Here is a 16,332-nt window from a genome sequence, read left to right on the forward strand (position 1 = left end):
AAGAGTTCCAAGTAGATGGGCCAGCCCTGCGGCAGGAGCATTTAGGATGTGTCTGAGGTCAGGGTGAGGGGGATGGGAGCCGGAGTGGCCTTGGAGACCATCATAAGGACTTTGCTTTTTACCCTTAGTGAGATGGATTCTGAGCAGAGAAGTGACTTGATCTGACTTATGTGTGTGTGTGTTTATTCTTCTGACTGCACTGTGTTGCTGGGCGCAGGCTTCTCTTGTTTCGAAGCACAGGCTCAAGAGTGCGTGGGCTCAGTGGTCCTAGTGTGTGAGCTTCTCTAGTTGTGGCCTGTGGGCTTAGTTGTCCCGGGACATGTGGGGTCTTAGTTCCCTGACCAGGGCTTGAACCTATGTCCCCTGCACTGGGAGGCGCATTCTTAGCCACTGGACCACCAGGGCAGTCCCTGTTTTTTTTTTTTTTTTTTTCCCAAGTATTTATTACTTTTGCAATGTAATGACTTTATTTTTTGGAGCAGTTTTAGGTTCACAGCAAAATTGAAAGGAAGGTACAGAGATTTCTTTTTTATCTCCTGTCCCCACACATGCAAGCATCCCCCATTTTCAGCATCCTCCATTGGAGTGGAACATTGGTTACAATCAATGAGCCTACAGTGACACGCCATTATCACCAGAGCCCATAGTTTACATTAGGGTTTACTCTTTTTTTTTTTTTTTTTTAATGACACATCATTTTTTATAATTCTGTGAATTGGCTGGACAGTTCTGGTGTGGGTCAACTTAGGTAGGGCTGAATGGGCTAGAGCCTTGCTTATTTGTCTGGGGCCTCAGCTGCAATGGCTGGGGCCTGTGTCCTTGTGCTCTCATCCTTCAGGAGGCTGGATCAGGGTTTTTCCTGTGGGAATGCCAAGCATTCCTGGCAGGAGGAAGGAAAGGCCCCTGTGCACCAGCACGTCCCAAATCTCTGCTTGCACCATGTTTGCTATTGGCCCATTGGCCAAAGCAAGTCACATGGTCAAGCCCAGCTTCAGGGGATAGTGAAAAAGACCAAACTTCTCAGTGCAAGGATCAGCACTGTCATGCTGCAGAAGGGCATGCAGACAAGGGGGGAGGAACTGGTAGCCAGTTCTGTAATCTATTAGAGGGAAAATAAATTAGAGCACAGTGAATTGGAGTTAGCCTGTTTTAGCATTGAATTCTCTTTTTAAAAAAATTATATTTAATTTTGCTGCACTGGGTTTTAGTGTGGCATGTGGGTTTTTTTTTTGTTTTTTTTTTTAGTTGCAGCATGTGGGACCTAGTTCCCCGACCAGGCATCAAACCTGGGTCCCCTGCTTTGGGAGCTCATAGTCTTAGCCACTGGACCACCAGGAAAGTCTCTGGCATATTTTAAAAGATTCACTTCAGTTTATATGTTGAGAATGAACTGAAGGGTAAGGGGCAGGGTCAGGAGCAGGGAGACCAGCTAGGAGGCCATGGCCATAATCCTGGGTCACAGGCATTGTGGTTTTCAAAATCATCGTAACCTGGAGCCGGGCCCCCTCCCCAGCCTTCTCAGCAAATCCTTCTGCTCTACCTCCGTCATGCTCTGCTTCAGGGGAGCACTGAACAGAACCACTGGTGACAGGACCTACTGTGTGCCAGGCTTGGCTCAAGGTGCTTCCTGTTGGTCAGTCAATCTTCCAAGGCATCCGTGAGGAAGTGATTGCTCCATGGACATTTCAAAGCTCATATTGTGGATTGAATTGTGTCTTCCCCACCCCAAACCCATATGTTGAAGCTTTCACCTCCAGTGTGGTGGTATTTGGAATGGGGCCCTTGGGAGGTAATTAGGTTTGGGTAAGGATGTGAGGGTGGGGCCCCAAGGGTAGGATTCGTGCCCTTGTAAGCAGATATAGCAGAGGGTTTGCTTCCTTTCTCTTTCCCTCTCCCTCCTTCCCCCAACCCCTTGTTTATGAACCAAGGAAAGGCATGTGAGCGCTCGTGAGAGGAGACCAACAGGAAGATGCCTTTCACTGGGAATTTTTTTGTTGTTGTTCTTCTTTGTTACATTTATATATATATATTTTCCATTTATTTTTATTAGTTGGAGGCTAATTACTTTACAATATTGTAGTGGTTTTTGCCACACATTGACATGAATCAGCCATGTTCACTGGGAATTGAGTCTGTCGGCATCCTGATCTTGGACTTCCATCCTCCAGTCCTGTCTGTTATTGAATCTACCTCATCTGTGGTACTTTGTTATAGCAGTCCAAGCTGACTAGGGCTTCCCACGTGGTGCTAGTGGCAAAGAACTCACCTGCCAATGCAGGAGACATAAGAGACCTGGGTTCCATGCCTGGATCAGGAAGATCTCCTGGAGAAGGAAATGGCAACCCATTCCAGTATTCTTGCTTGCAGAATCCCATGGACAGAGGAGCCTGGTAGGCTACAGTCCATGGGGTCACAAAGAATCAGACATGACTGAAGCTACTCAGCATGCAAGCTAAGATGGCCATTTTTTAAAAATGTGTTTATTTATTTGGCTGCCTCAGGTCTTAGTTGCAGCACATGGGATCTTCATTGCATCATGCAGAATCTTTTGTTGGAGTACGCAGACTCTCTAGTTGTGTGTGGGCTCAGTTGCTCCATGACTTGTGGGATGTTAGTTTCCCAACCAGGGACTGAACTGCATCCCCTATGTTGCAAGGGAGATTCTCAACCACTGGACGACTAGGGAAGTCCCCAAGATAGTCTATTTTGCAGACAAGGAAATGGAAGCTCTGGGGTTTGGGTGACCAAGTCACTTGGCTGGGGAGTGGTAGCACGTTGGCCTGGGCTGTGATGGGAGTTTTAGGAGCCAGAGAGATACCAGGGCTTGGGGGAAGTATTGCCTGTGGGGTGGTGAGGAGGCGGCCTAGCACTGAGGAGTTGCAGACGGACAGGTCCTGGGTGACTGGGCCTGGTGGGCTCCTGGCCCAGGGTGGCACCCTCTCTGCAGTTTCCTGGAGCCTGGCTCCAGCTTCCCTGGTCGTTCTGGGGGTCCCCTTCCTTGAGGCCTTCCAGCCTTACTGGGGTGGAGGTTGGAGCTGTCCTGGCTGGTGCTTCTGGAGGGGGCAGGTGGTGGTGGGGGATGCAAAATAGGGGAGGACGGCACCCAATCATGATTCCCTGGGGCTTGTTCGCTGCTCACTCTCAGAGAAGGTGGTGAAGAGGGCAACATGTTAATGACAGTAATTGCTTTAATTATTTTTTTGTTTTGGAGAGTCATAAAATGTGGCAGCTTGCTCAGTGCTAATCATGGTAATTAGGAGGGGCTGGGGGCCATGCAATTGTCAACTGTGGGAAGCGTCAGCCTGCAAAGACAAAGGGAAACAAACGGTCAGCACACCCCTCCTCTTCTCCCTCCTCTTTCCCTCCCTGCTCTCCTACTCTTTCGACCTTTTCTCCCCTCTTCGCCCACCTCCCTCTGCTGCCCTCCCTCCCGCCATGCCCTTCAGAGGGAGGCCTCTTTGCTGCTGCTGCGTTGACGGCTGGGTTGAGGGTGGGGTGGGCGGCTGTGACTGGTCCCCGGGACTGGCTGTAGACGGGGGGAGAGGGAGCTGCACTGCTCTGGGCTCATTTCTATGGAGCTCTCAGATGGCAACTTCACACAGTCTGCTTTGGACCAAACAACTTGACCCTTACAGCTCCACTCCTCTCAGGGGAGAGAGCAGAGCTATGTTCTTGAGTGAAGCCAGCTGAGCCTCAGGGAATGGAAATTGGGTCACCTGCCTGCTTCCCTTACCCCTAGCTAGCCAAGCATTACGTGCTCTGCCAACATTTCCTGAGCACATACTCTGTGCTGGGGTGGAGATTCAGTGGGGGGACCAGGCTCCTTGTTCAGATGGAGAACCTGGTGTGTAACACGCAAGGACCACCCAGAGGGCATCAGAGGAACACTGAAGGTGCCAACTCTTGAAGTCAGGGAAGGCTTCCTGGAGGAGGTGGCAGGGCCATCAGGGAGGACTTCCAAGAGGAAGCAATATTTTCTGTTTCTGGATCTTGCAAGGTGGGTAGTAGTTTCCTGGACATGAGGGGAGGGCGGATGTCAGTCTGAGGAGAGGGGAAGCTGGGAGATACAGCTAGAGGAATAGCTTTAGGCTATTTGAGGCGAGGGGCCTCAAAGATCACACCATGGAATTTGGCATGACCTAGCCTCTGAGGGGCTTCCCTGGTGGCTAAGATGGTAAAGAATCCACCTGCAATGTGGGAGACCTGGGTTCGATCCCTGGGTTGGGAAGATCCCTTGGAGAAGGGAACAGCAACCCACTCCAGTATTCTTGCCTTGAGAATTCCATGGACAGAGGAGCCTGGCAGGCTGCAGTCCATGGGATCCCAAAGAAAAGACACAAATTAGCGACTTTCACGTTTACTTTAGCCTCTGAGACTCCTATGCATGTGGCTTGAGAAAGGGTGGGAGTCAGGAAGCTTTTTAAATGGGGATGAATAAAAACATGTTGGTAAAGCACAGAGCACAGAGGGTCAGTGGATTCAGTCATGCTGATACTGGTGACGAGAACAAAGGGCTTAGCCCAGGACAGTGTCCCAGGGACATCCGTGTAGGTACCTGGAGACATAGTTTTCTTTTTCTTTTTTCTTTTTTATATTTATTTGGCTGTGCCGAGTCTTAGTTGTGGCACATGGGATTCTTGATCTTCATCGAGGCATGGGAACTCTTAGTTGTGGCATGTGGGATCTAGTTCCCCAACCAGGGGTTGAACCCAGACCCCTGCATTGGGAGTACAGTCTAAGCCACTGGACCAGCAGGGAAGTTCCCAGAGACATAGTTTTGCACAGACAGGCAAGCTGCAATTATACAAAGCACAGAGATACGAATACACAGTAACTGCCCCTCACCTTCCCAGACGTGAACAGACAGACAGACAGACACACACACAGAGTTATGCACACACAGGGGCACTCTGACAAAGAGCACTTCTGGACACACCACAGCCGACCCACCGACGCGCTGCACGTCTGTGTGTGCGGTGCTATGTGCTCAGTTGCTGCACCTCTGAGGGGTTTGCAAAGACCGGAGATGTGTGTGCCTTGACTGCTCAGCCTTGTTACTCTGTTCCCTGGGACTGTAGGCTGCTTGGCTGGGGCTGAGTCCTCGGAGGGGAGGACATCCTCTGCCAATCACCCCAGTAGCCCGTCTGCTAGATCATGACACTTGGCCCTGCAGCTGGAGAGTCTGAGGTCAGCTGTCAGGAAGAACTGTCCACACGGGAAGCCCACTTTCTGTGGTTGGGGTGCCACGCCCCCCCCCCCCCCCCAAGGCCTGAGCCACTGCTGTGCTGTGTTTGGCCTCTCAGTCGTGTCTGACTCTTTGCGACCCCATGGACTGTAGCCCACCAGGCTCCTCTGTTCATGGGGATTCTCCAGGCAAGAATACTGGAGTGGATTGCCATGCCCTCCTCCAGGGGATCTTCCTGACCCAGGGATCGAACCTGCATCTCTTACGTCTCCTGCATTGGTCAGCGGGTTCTTTACCACTAGCACCACCTGGAACTTCAGGGCCCTGTGCAATTCACACTGTTGGGAGGCCGATCCAAACCCTGACAGCTGGGCCCTGCCTCATCAAAGCATTTCCCGTGCCAGGACTTGATGGTCTGACCTTGTCGGTTGCCCAGACGGTCACCTTCATCCTTCATGTTTCCAGTGGTCAGTAAAAGCCCCACATACAGTAGTTGTTCACCAAGTCTGGACAGAAGGATGGGAAGAGGGAAGGAGGGAGGAAGGAAGAATTAGAAGTAGGGGTGGTCCTGAGGGTCTGTGGGCATCTCAGAACTCACATCTGGTCGCTGCACCCTTTCCCTGTCTGTTGGGGACCCTCCCATTCCTGCCACACCCCCTCCCCAAGCCTCCAGGTCTCCCAAAGCTCAATTGCCTCCTTGTCCAATTCCATTCTCTTATTGGACAAACGAGAGCTGGATCTGTCTCTCCGTTCACACTGACAGGCTGGTTGTCAGCTGCAGTGGCATCTGCGCTTGTCAGAAAAATTAAGAAGGAAGTGAAAGAAGCCGAAGCCGTGGAAGTGCCGGCTGCAGGGAGAATCTGGGCCTAACCCCTCCTGGGAAGAACCACCCCCACCAGCATCCCACAGGAGGCCCTGGGTGGGGGCAGGCCCGGGCCAGAGTGGACACAGCTTCTCCACCTGTCTCCTACATTCTCTTCCCTTGAGAGGGGAATGTGGGGAAGAGTGTGGCCTGTGGCAATTCCAGTTCCAAATGACCCCGCTGTGTGTTTGGGTGTTACTTAATCTCTTCGTGCCTTAGTTTTCCCATCTCTAAATTGGGGATACTTTTGTAAGGGTTAAATGAATTAATACATGTAAGCACTTGGAACTGAATGTACATCTGGCACTCAGTCAATGTTTTGCTGGCATTAATGTTGTTTTTCTTCCTTGTTCTCAGGGTTGTGGCTCCAAGCAAGGGGCTCAGCCCATCCATGTGGTGGAGCAAGTTTGGGAAGGGCTCCCTATAGACCGGGCTTCCCTGGAGACTCAGACAGTAAAGAATCCGTCTGCAATGTAGGAGACCTGGGTTCGTTCCCAGGATTGGGAAGATCCCCTGGAGAAGGGAATGGCTATCCACTCCAGTATTCTTGCCTGGGAAATCCCATGGACAGAGGATTCTGGCAGGCTACAGTCCACAGGCTCGCAGAGAAGGACGTGACTGAGCAACTAACATGTTCACTTTCACTTTCCCTATGGACTGGGCGATGGAGAAAGTGTCATTCATTCTACAAGCTTTTGTTGATCTCTCACCCATTGCCGCTGCCCTTGGGGACCCCCAGTCTGGTAGGGGGAGGCAGATACACAAACAGATAATTATTATAAAAGGCAAGTATATAATGGTCAGAAAAAAAGGAGGAAGCAGCTAATGAGAGTGGGGAGTGGTAGAGCAAAGAGGTCAGGGAAGGAGGAGGAGCTGGCAGAAGCATTATATGGACACGTGAGGGAGAGTTTGCTAGGTGGCCTTAGGGCGGAAAGCTTTCTAAGGAGATTGGGCAGTAGGAGTAGGCTGTGAGGGGCAGGTCAGCTGTGTTCAGGGGTCTGGGCTTGATCCTAAAGGCAGTGGGAGAACCGGTAAGGGGTGTGTGTATATGTGGAGTAGAGAAAGACGCAGCTTGAAGGAGATGGCTCGGGCAATGGTTGGAGGATGGACGGGGGAGCTCCTTGGCTAGGCCCTTTTCTCATTCATTTCTGTAGCCCCAGCTACCCTGGTTGGCCCAGGTCATGGGCATTCCTGGCTACCACTGAGTACATCTACCAAGGAAAGGACCTCTGTGATCGCCCAGGCCCAAGAGGGAGCTTGGGACTGGGCCTTAGTGGGAGGGCGCAGAGCTGAGGGTTTGGGGACTTAATAATCTTCAGGACAGTCCCCTCCTGGCTGCCCTCATATCTCAGCCTGGATCAGCCCTGGTGGGGAGGAGCAGGTCACAGAGACAGCTGGGCTTGGCCGGCTCTGGCCAGCAGGGGGCAGCCGCAGTGCGTGAATGCCTGCACCGCTACCCTGCTCGGCCCGGCTGGCATTTCGAAAGGGTCTTTGGGAAAAAAAAAAAGGGTCTTTGGGAGGGTGGGGGTCAGGCCAGTGTTTCAAGCGCTTCCTGGGTGAGCTGAAGGGCAGGGGTAGGGACACCTTCACACCCTCAGGGCTGTCCTGCCGAATGACAAAGCTGCTGGTAGGACTCCAGAGGCCCCATCAGATGCTCCAGTAACTTCAACCCTGGAAGCACACTGGAGTCAGCTGGGTAGGGTGGAAAACATCCATCCATCAGTTCAGTGATCTGTGATGACCTAGAGTGGTGGGATGGGCGTGGTGGTGGGAGGGAGGCTCTAGAGGGAGGGAATATATGTATATATATGGCTGATTCATGCTCTGCAGCAGAAACTAACACAGTATTATAAAGCAATTATACTCTGATTTAAAAATAAAAAATAAAAGCTCTAAGTGGATGTTGTTTCCAAAACAAATAAGAAACGTACTCAGTGCCTGATGTCCTCACATCAATTGAGTCAGAGTCACCAGGGGTTGGGCCCAGGCATACCTACCTGCTAAGGCACTTCAAGTGAAGGGAAGTGAAGTCGCTCAGTCATGTCCGACTCTTTGCAACCCCATGGACTGTAGCCCCCCAGGCTCCTCCGTCCGTGGGATTTTCCAGGCAAGAGTACTGGAGTGGGTTGCCGTTTCCTTCTCCAGAGGATCTTCCCGACCCAGGGATCGAACCCAGGTCTCCTGCATTGTAGGCAGACGCTTTACCGTCTGAGCCACCAGGGAAGTCCCTTAAGTCGCTTCAGTCATGTCCAACTCTTTGTGACCCCATGGACTGTACCCCCAGGCTCCTCTGTCCATGGAATTCTCCAGGCAAGAATACTGGAGTGGCTTGTCATGCCCTCCAGATTCCTGGGGAATCTTCCTGACCCAGGGATCGAACCCATGTCTCCTAAGTCTCCTGCATTGGAAGGACTGATATTAAAGCTGAAACTCCAATACCTTGGCCACCTGATGCAAAAAACTGACTCATTTGAAAAGACTCTGATGCTGGGAAAGATCAAAGGTGGGAGGAGAAGGGGACAACAGAGGATGAGATGGCTGGATGGCATCACTGACTCAACGCACATGAGTTTGAGCAAACTCCAGGAGTTGGTGATGGACAGGGAGGCCTGGTGTGCTGCGGTCCATGGGGTCACAAAGAATTGGACACCACTGAGCTACTGAACTGAACTGATTGGCAGGTGGGTTCTTTTACCACTAGCGCCACCTGGGAAGCCCGGGCCCAGGCACCAGTAATTAAAAAAAATCTCCCATGATGGTCCCAATGCACACTAACTGCCTGGCTGCAGGGATTTGAGAATGAATGGACAAATGTCAGGGCCCACTTTGCCCTCCTGGAGGTAGGTATGTATCATTTACATCATGTGACTACAATGATACAGGAGTTGGCTCCAGCCATCTTGAGGCTGAGAAAAGGTGGTGGGCAGGGCACAAGGCACTGCTCCCACTCGCCCCAAGGTAAGGTGTTCAGAGCGGGCGGCGGTGTGTGTGTCCACGAACGTGCACAAGCATCCCCGTGTGTGTGCAGACACCTTCTGTGTGAAGTGTCACGTACCTGCGTGCTTGGAGATGTCTCTCCCCTGGGCAGTTGTAGGTACCTCTGGGCCTGTTCTGCCTGCGCGGACACGCATGCTCTTGCTTTTGTGCTACGTGTACGTGTCAGTACACACGAGTGTGGCTCCGAGCCTGCCGCTGTGAGCTGTCTCTGTGTCTGCAGGTATGTCTCTGTGTACACAGTGTCTGTGCACATGCATGCTTGTCTCTGCATCCCCGTGTCTCACCTGTGAAGCCCTTAGGGCTGTGCTCACGGTCTTGGGTCCTTGGGAACCGATGATGGATTTGAAGCTCTGCTTTTGAAGGTGTTTTTCCTCTTTCTCTCTCTCCTTCCATCTGATCGATATTCTGCTCCCGTGCAGCCTCCCCAAAGACCGCACACAGGCGAGTTCGGTGTGGACAGAGTCAAGTGTGGGTTTAGAAAAAAAACCCCGAAACCCCTCCAGGCACTGCGTCTTCAGTCAGCCCCCAGGTGGGCTGCCCGCCTCACGGGGAGAAGCTGCTCAGAACCCAGGGGGTCTTTGCCAGGCCCACCACCCCTCCCTGCCAGCATCTCGGAATGGCTGGAGGTGAGAAGGAGCCACCCAGGGCCAGATGGGGACCTGAGGATTCCCAGGGTGCTGATTAAATCAACACATGTTATATCAATATTCTTTATGTATTTGTTCAACATTTATTTAGTGGAGGGGTAAAAGTGGTGATCTGCTTAGGTAGAAAATGAGATTTATTGCCTGCACCGAACATCACAGACGTCTTAATATATTTAGAGTTGCTTTTGATATCAGAGTTTTTCCGTCATTTATAATTGGAGGTGCATTGTCTCTCACTCTGAGGATTGAGATCACTTACATAGAAGTGGTTATGAAGTTTGTTCCCATAGATGGAACTCTATTGGGTGTTATTCGGCTTGAGAACCTGAGCCAACTCTGCAAGACTGTGTTTTGCCTGAATAACTACTGCCTTGTTGTGAGCTAGTAAATGGTGCCTCATTCAGGCTGCCTCAGTCCCCTGGACACACAGCTCTAGCGATGGAGTTTGGATGGGACTTCAGCCCAACTCACCCGCTGGCCTCCTTCAGCCCGTGTGTGTGGTGTGGGCTGGATTTGTGTGTGTTAGTGGTCTGTCTGCTATCTGTATGCACGAAGTCTGTCAGGTCTTGTGTGGTTGGTGTGGCAGGGGTGTGTGATGAACTGAAATCTGATGTCTACGTGTAGTGAAGAATGGGATTGTGTGCGTGGCGGTCCCCTGCAGGGGGATGGATGGTGTGGGTGAGGCAGGCGTTATGCGTGTGTTTGTTATATGTGCCTGTCTCGGGATTGAGTGAACTGGGTGTGCCTGGGTGGGTGGGGGTGTGTAGTGTATAGTGTGTGTGGGTTTGTCATTTTGTGAGACAGGTTCAAGGTCTCTGCCCTCTAGCCTAGCTTTGGAGCTGGCTCAGCCTTGGGCAGGCCCCTCCAAAGGCCCCTCCCCAGCCTCAGGTTCCATTCTGTTGCTATCCCAACTGTACAGCTCTTGGGGGGTGGGCAACAGGATTCTGTCTGTGGGCCTGAAGGAAACAGTCCTTTAGATAGAAGGGACAGTTGGTGATAGGTGGCACTGAAACTTTTCCCTGGCCCCAGCCTGCCTATGTGGTCTTTTTCCCCCACCTGTTTGGAGATGAGTCTTTTTTTTTTTTTCCCTAGCCTCGCCATGCAGCTGACGGGATCTTAGTTCCTTGACCAGGGATCAAATCTGTGCTCCCTGAAGTGGAAGGGTGGAGTCTTAACCACTGGACTGCCAGGGAAGGCCCTCAGGCCCCTGTTCGGGCCCCCACCGTCTGAACAATTGCAATGGCATTCTCATCTGTCTTCCCTGTCTCCCTGACTTCACCGCCCACCCCATCCATTCCCCAGGCTGCAGCCAGAATGTTTGCCCAGACTCAAATCTGGACACACCGTTCCTTACTCTAAACCCTTCAGTGACCCCTCAATGCGTATAAGATGAAACCCAAGCTCCTTAGCCCAGCACTCCAGGCCCCTGCCAACTGCCCTCATCTGCCTCTCTACCCACGCCTCCCCTCATGCTCACTGCGGCACCATTTTCTTAGACACCACTGTGAGGTCAAGCCTCTAGCTATTCCCTCTGCTGAGCCTCATCCCTATGGGGTGGTGTCCCCTCCTTACCCAGCCCAGCCAAGCTCCCTGGAAGCCTTCTCTGCTGTCTGTAGGGAAGTGATGGCTTCTCAAAACCTCCATCAAGGCTCTCTGCTCTACATTATAATGGTCAGCTGGGGTGTGTGTCCCCACTGTGCATGCAGGAAGTGAGTGGCTCCATTTGGGGCTGCCGGAGGGATGCTCCTGGGCCAGAATCCAACTTCTGGGGATCCACCCCAAACAGGGCTCCATCACCCACCCATACTCTAGTGGGGGTGACGACTGGAGATAGGGCTGTTTTCTCTTTCTTTCCTCCATTTAGGCAGCAGCTAGCCCGAGCTTCCTTGCCTTTTAGGGAGGTTGTGTTTTGAGACTAGCTGGGAAGAGACATCTGGAAGACAGTTCTCTGTTGGGGTTTTGTTTCCCTAAAGCTGGAGTCTCTCTAGGTGATGCAGCAGGGTGTCCAGGCAGGAGAGGGGAGAGGGAATAAAAAAGAGAATCGTCCCTGGAGGTAATGGAAATGTGCAGGCAGCCAAGGTGGGGGAGACTCATGTGTGTTCCCTGGGAGGACCCGTGGATGAGCTGGGGTCCCCAGGGCACTGTGCGGTTCCCAGCCTGGCTGGGAGTGCTGGTGGGGGAGCTGAAGGAGTCCCAAGGGCCTGCACAGGGGTGTCATAGGAAACCAGAGGAGTCCTGCTGAGTAACGGCCACGATGACAACAGACGTTCTCTTAAGGCTGAAATACAGTGGTCTGCTATTTCCCCGGAGGCTTGACGCTAATTCGACCGATACCTAGACCCTGGGGTGCAGCGGCGATGGTAGGGCGGAGAGCGGGTCATTGTGCCTCATCTGTAAAGTAGAGATAAGAAGAGCATCTCTCATTATTATATCATTTATATGTGGAATCTAATATATGGCACAAATGCACTCATCTACAAAACGGAAACAGACTCACAGACATAGAGAGAATAGGCTTGTGATTGCCAAGGGGGAGGGGTGGGTGAGGGAAGGACTGGGAGTTTGGGATTAGCATATGTACACTATTAAATATAGGATGGATAAACAACAAGGCCCTACTATACAGCACAGGGAATTACATTCAATATCCTGTGATAAACCATAATGGAAAAGACTATAAAGAAGAATGCTATCTCTCTCTCGATGGCAAGATTAAAGGATTAAAAGATTCTGTCTACCAAGTACTATTCCAATGGCTCTACACACAATAATGCATTTAATCTGCAAAACAACCCTGGGTGTTAGATACTGCAATTCCTATTTTATGGAAGAGGAAACTGAGGTATTGACATGCTCAAGGGCTTAAACTGGGGACTGGATATAGGTAGTCTGGCACCCAAGCCTGAGCTCTGCCCACTGCCCCTCCTGTAGAAAGATGCCAGGTGCTTAGAACATACTGAGAGGGCAGTGGGTGTTAGCATCACACAAGGAAAATGTCTACGTTGAGTAGCACTTGCCTAGGAGGTATCAAAACTGAAGGCTGTTCTTATAAAGAACAAAATAATGAATGGCATTTGCAGCAACCCGGATAGACCCAGAGATGATCAGACTAAGTGACGTAAGTCAGGAGAAAGATGCCATATGATATCATTTACATGTGGAATCTAAAAAATGGCACAGGGCTTCCCTGGTGGCTCAGTGGTAAAGAATTTACTTGCCAATGCAGGGGACAAGGGTCTGATCCCTTGTCCGGGAATATCCCACATGCCGCGGAGCATCTAAGCCTGTGTGTGACAACTGTGCGCTAGAGCCTGGGAGCCTTGAACTACTGAAGCCTGCAAGCTCTCGGGCCCATGCTCCACAACCAGCGACGCCGCCGCAATGAGAAGCCCGAATGAGAGATTAGCCCCCACTCAGCACAGCTAGAGAAAAGCTTGTGCAGCAGGGAAGACCCAGCCCTGCGTGCTCAGTCACCCAGCCGTGTCTGACTCTTTGTGACTGCATGGCCTGCAACCTGCCAGGCTCCTCTGTCCATGGAATTTCCCAGGCAAGAATACTGGAGTGGGTTGCCATTTCCTTCTCCAGGGGGTCTTCCCGACCCACGGCTTGAACCTCCATCTCTTATGTCTCCTACACTGGCAGCTGGGTTCTTTACCACTAGCACCACCTAGGAAGCCCAAGACCCAGCACAGCCAAAAGTAATACATAAATAAAATAAAATGTGACACAATGGAACAGAAACAGACTCACAGACACAGAGAACATATCTGTGGTTGCCAAGGGGCGGGGCAGGGGAGGGATGGACTGGGCGTTGGGATCAGCAGCTGCAAACTATTATATGAAGAATGGATAAACAACAAGGTCTTACTGTGTAGCACTCATCCAAGCCCAGTTGCTTCAGTCGTGTCCGACTCTTTGTGTGACCCCTATGCACTGTTGCCCACCAGGCTCCTCTGTCCATGGGATTCTCCAGGCAAGAATACTGGAGAGGGTTGCCATGCCCTCCTCCAGAAGATCTCCCCTACCCGGGGATGGAACCCACAGCTCCTGCATCTCCTGCACTGTAGGCAGATTCCTTACTGCTGAGCTACCAGGGAGGCCCCCGGTATAGCATTGTTGTTCTTCAGTTGCTAAGTCGTGTCTGACTCTTTACAACCCATCAACTGCAGCACACCAGGCTTCCCTGTCCATCATCATCTCCCTGAGTTTGCTCAAACTCATGCCCATCGAGTCGATGATGCCATCCCACCATCTCATCCTCTGTCGTCCCCTTCTCCTCTTGCCCTCAATCCCTCCCAGCATCAGGGTCTTTTCCAGTGAATCAGCTCTTCGCATCAGGTGGCCAAAGTATTGAAGCTTCAGCGTCAGCATCAGTCCTTCCAATTAATATTCAGGGTTGATTTCCTGTATAGCATTGGGAACCTATATTCAATGCCCTGTGATAAATCATAATGGAAAAGAATATTAAAAAGAATGTGGATAATTTATAACTGAATCACTTTGCTGTACAGCAGAAATTACACACAACATTGTAAATCAATTAGACTTCAACAAAATAAATAAAAAAACTCAAAGGTTGCTGTCACCACGTTACACATGCCAACTCCTCACTGGACCAAACTGGAGATTTTTCTGGATCTGTGAGAAAGTCCTCTGGGGAGTACAAGTTTTCATCCTTCAGTAACAGAACCACCACCACCTGCCTCCCCCTTTGCTGACAAAGAAAGCCCCGAATTTTCCTCTTTAGCAAGCTGCTTGGTAACTGACTATATTCACTGGTGTATGAACCTTCGTCTAGCACATTAAAACACTCAGGCTTTGTTTGTTTAGTTTTTATTATTTAACGGACCTGTGTGCCCTGACAGTTCTCAGTAAATACGAGCTATGCATAGGAATCTGCATACTTAAAAAAAAATTAATCAATTGATTTGGCCGAATTGGGCTTTAGCTGCAGTATGCAGAATCTTCGTTGCATCATGCGGGCACCTTTGTTGTGGCGCACGGACTCTCTAGTGGTGACAGACGGAATCAGTTGCTCCTTGGCATGTGAGATCTTAGTGCCCTAACCAGGGATCAAACCCATGTCCCCTGCATTGCAAGGCAGATTCTTAACCACTGGACCACCAGGGAAGTCTCCCCAATCTGCATACTTAAATGTGCAAGAAATAGCACATTCCCCCCTTTACAAGCTGATTTTATTAACTCACACTGAGCCGCCATTTTTTCCCCCCCTCTGGGAATCTGGAAAATTTGGCCTCAGCCGGTTTTGGGGCTAAATTGAAGATGCGTGTGCATGCATGTGTGTGTGTGTGTGTGCGCGTGCATGCATGTGTGTGTGTATGTGTGTGCGCGTGCGTGCATGTGTGTGTGTGTTTATGTGTGTATGGGGGTTCCTATACCCAAAGCATTGTGAAGCTGTTGGTCAAGTGTGGGCAGATAGTGAATCGAGTGGGCATTAAGGAGGATGTCCCACTGAGGGGCAGAATAACAGGGGGCAGCAAGCTGATACCGGGCGTGTCACTGAGAAGGCATGGGTGCTGCCCTGCTGCTAGCATGTGGCCCTGGAGCTTCTCCTTGGGGATGTGTCCAGGACACCTGTCCGACTTATCCATCAGAAGCATCCTGCTCTCTCTGACCAATCAGAGCACTCTGCAGTCCGTGAGGGTACTGACCTCCACCGGTCTCAGGCCGTGGTGTTGATTCTGTTGGATTCAATTCAGTTTGAGGCTACTGAGTTCAACATGGCTGGACTCCATGCCAGATGCTGAAGGTGAAAGAAAGAGCGAATCAGACTTGACTCCTGCCAGTAGTTGAGTGGGGCCACATGCCGGTAGACACACGATGAAAACACGTGCAGGCATGAGAGTGGGGTATGAGGAGCGTCCAACAAGGGTCAGTGAAGTCTTCCCAGAAAGATGCAGCCTCGAAGCCAAGACCGAGGGTGGAAGGGTGGTTTGGGCAGGAACGGCATGTGCTGGAGACTGGAGGCCAGAGGGTGTGGGGCCTGGAGATGACATCTCTGGGGCACAGAGACATCTGGAAGGCCATGGAGATGGAAAGGATGGAAGCTAGAGCGGCTGAGTGAGCTGGGTCATGCAGGGCTCTGGGGGGCCTTATGCCGGAGGGTTTCGACCTTACCCATGAGTAACATGGAGGCACTGCAGGAGAGTGACACTGCTATATTTCAGCCTCAGAGAACATCCTGTCTGTGATGCAGAGGGTGGGTTTGAGGGTAGCCTGATACATGTTGCTCTGTAAAAAGCAGAGACATTATTTTGCTGACAAAGTTCTGTCTAATCAAAGCTATGGTTTTTCCAGTAGTCATGTGTGGATGTGAGAGTGGACCATAAAGAAGGCTGAGCGCTGATGAATTGATGGTTTTGAACTATGGTGTTGGAGAAGAACTCTTGAGAGTCCCTTGGATGATAAGGAGATCAAAGCAGTCAATCCGAAAGGAAGTCAGTCCTGAATAGTCAATGGAGGGACTGTTGCTGAGGCTGAAGCGCCAATACTTTGGCCACCTGATGCGAAGAGCCTACTTATTGGAAAAGACCTTGATGCTGGGAAAGAGTGAAGGCAGGAGAAGGGGACAACAGAGGATGAGATGGTAGGATGGCATCACCGACTCAATGAACATGAAT

At 51.2% G+C, this 16,332-nt stretch overlaps 1 long non-coding RNA gene across 1 annotated transcript in view; it reads left to right on the forward strand.

Annotated features, from left to right (window-relative positions):
• Positions 1 to 16,332, forward strand: part of LOC139035282 (uncharacterized) — a 104,046-nt gene that overhangs the window by 26,430 nt on the left and 61,284 nt on the right. The window lies entirely within an intron of this gene.

The sequence above is a fragment of the Odocoileus virginianus genome, chromosome 5, assembly GCF_023699985.2.
Source record: "Odocoileus virginianus isolate 20LAN1187 ecotype Illinois chromosome 5, Ovbor_1.2, whole genome shotgun sequence".
NCBI classification, from domain to species: domain Eukaryota; kingdom Metazoa; phylum Chordata; class Mammalia; order Artiodactyla; family Cervidae; genus Odocoileus; species Odocoileus virginianus.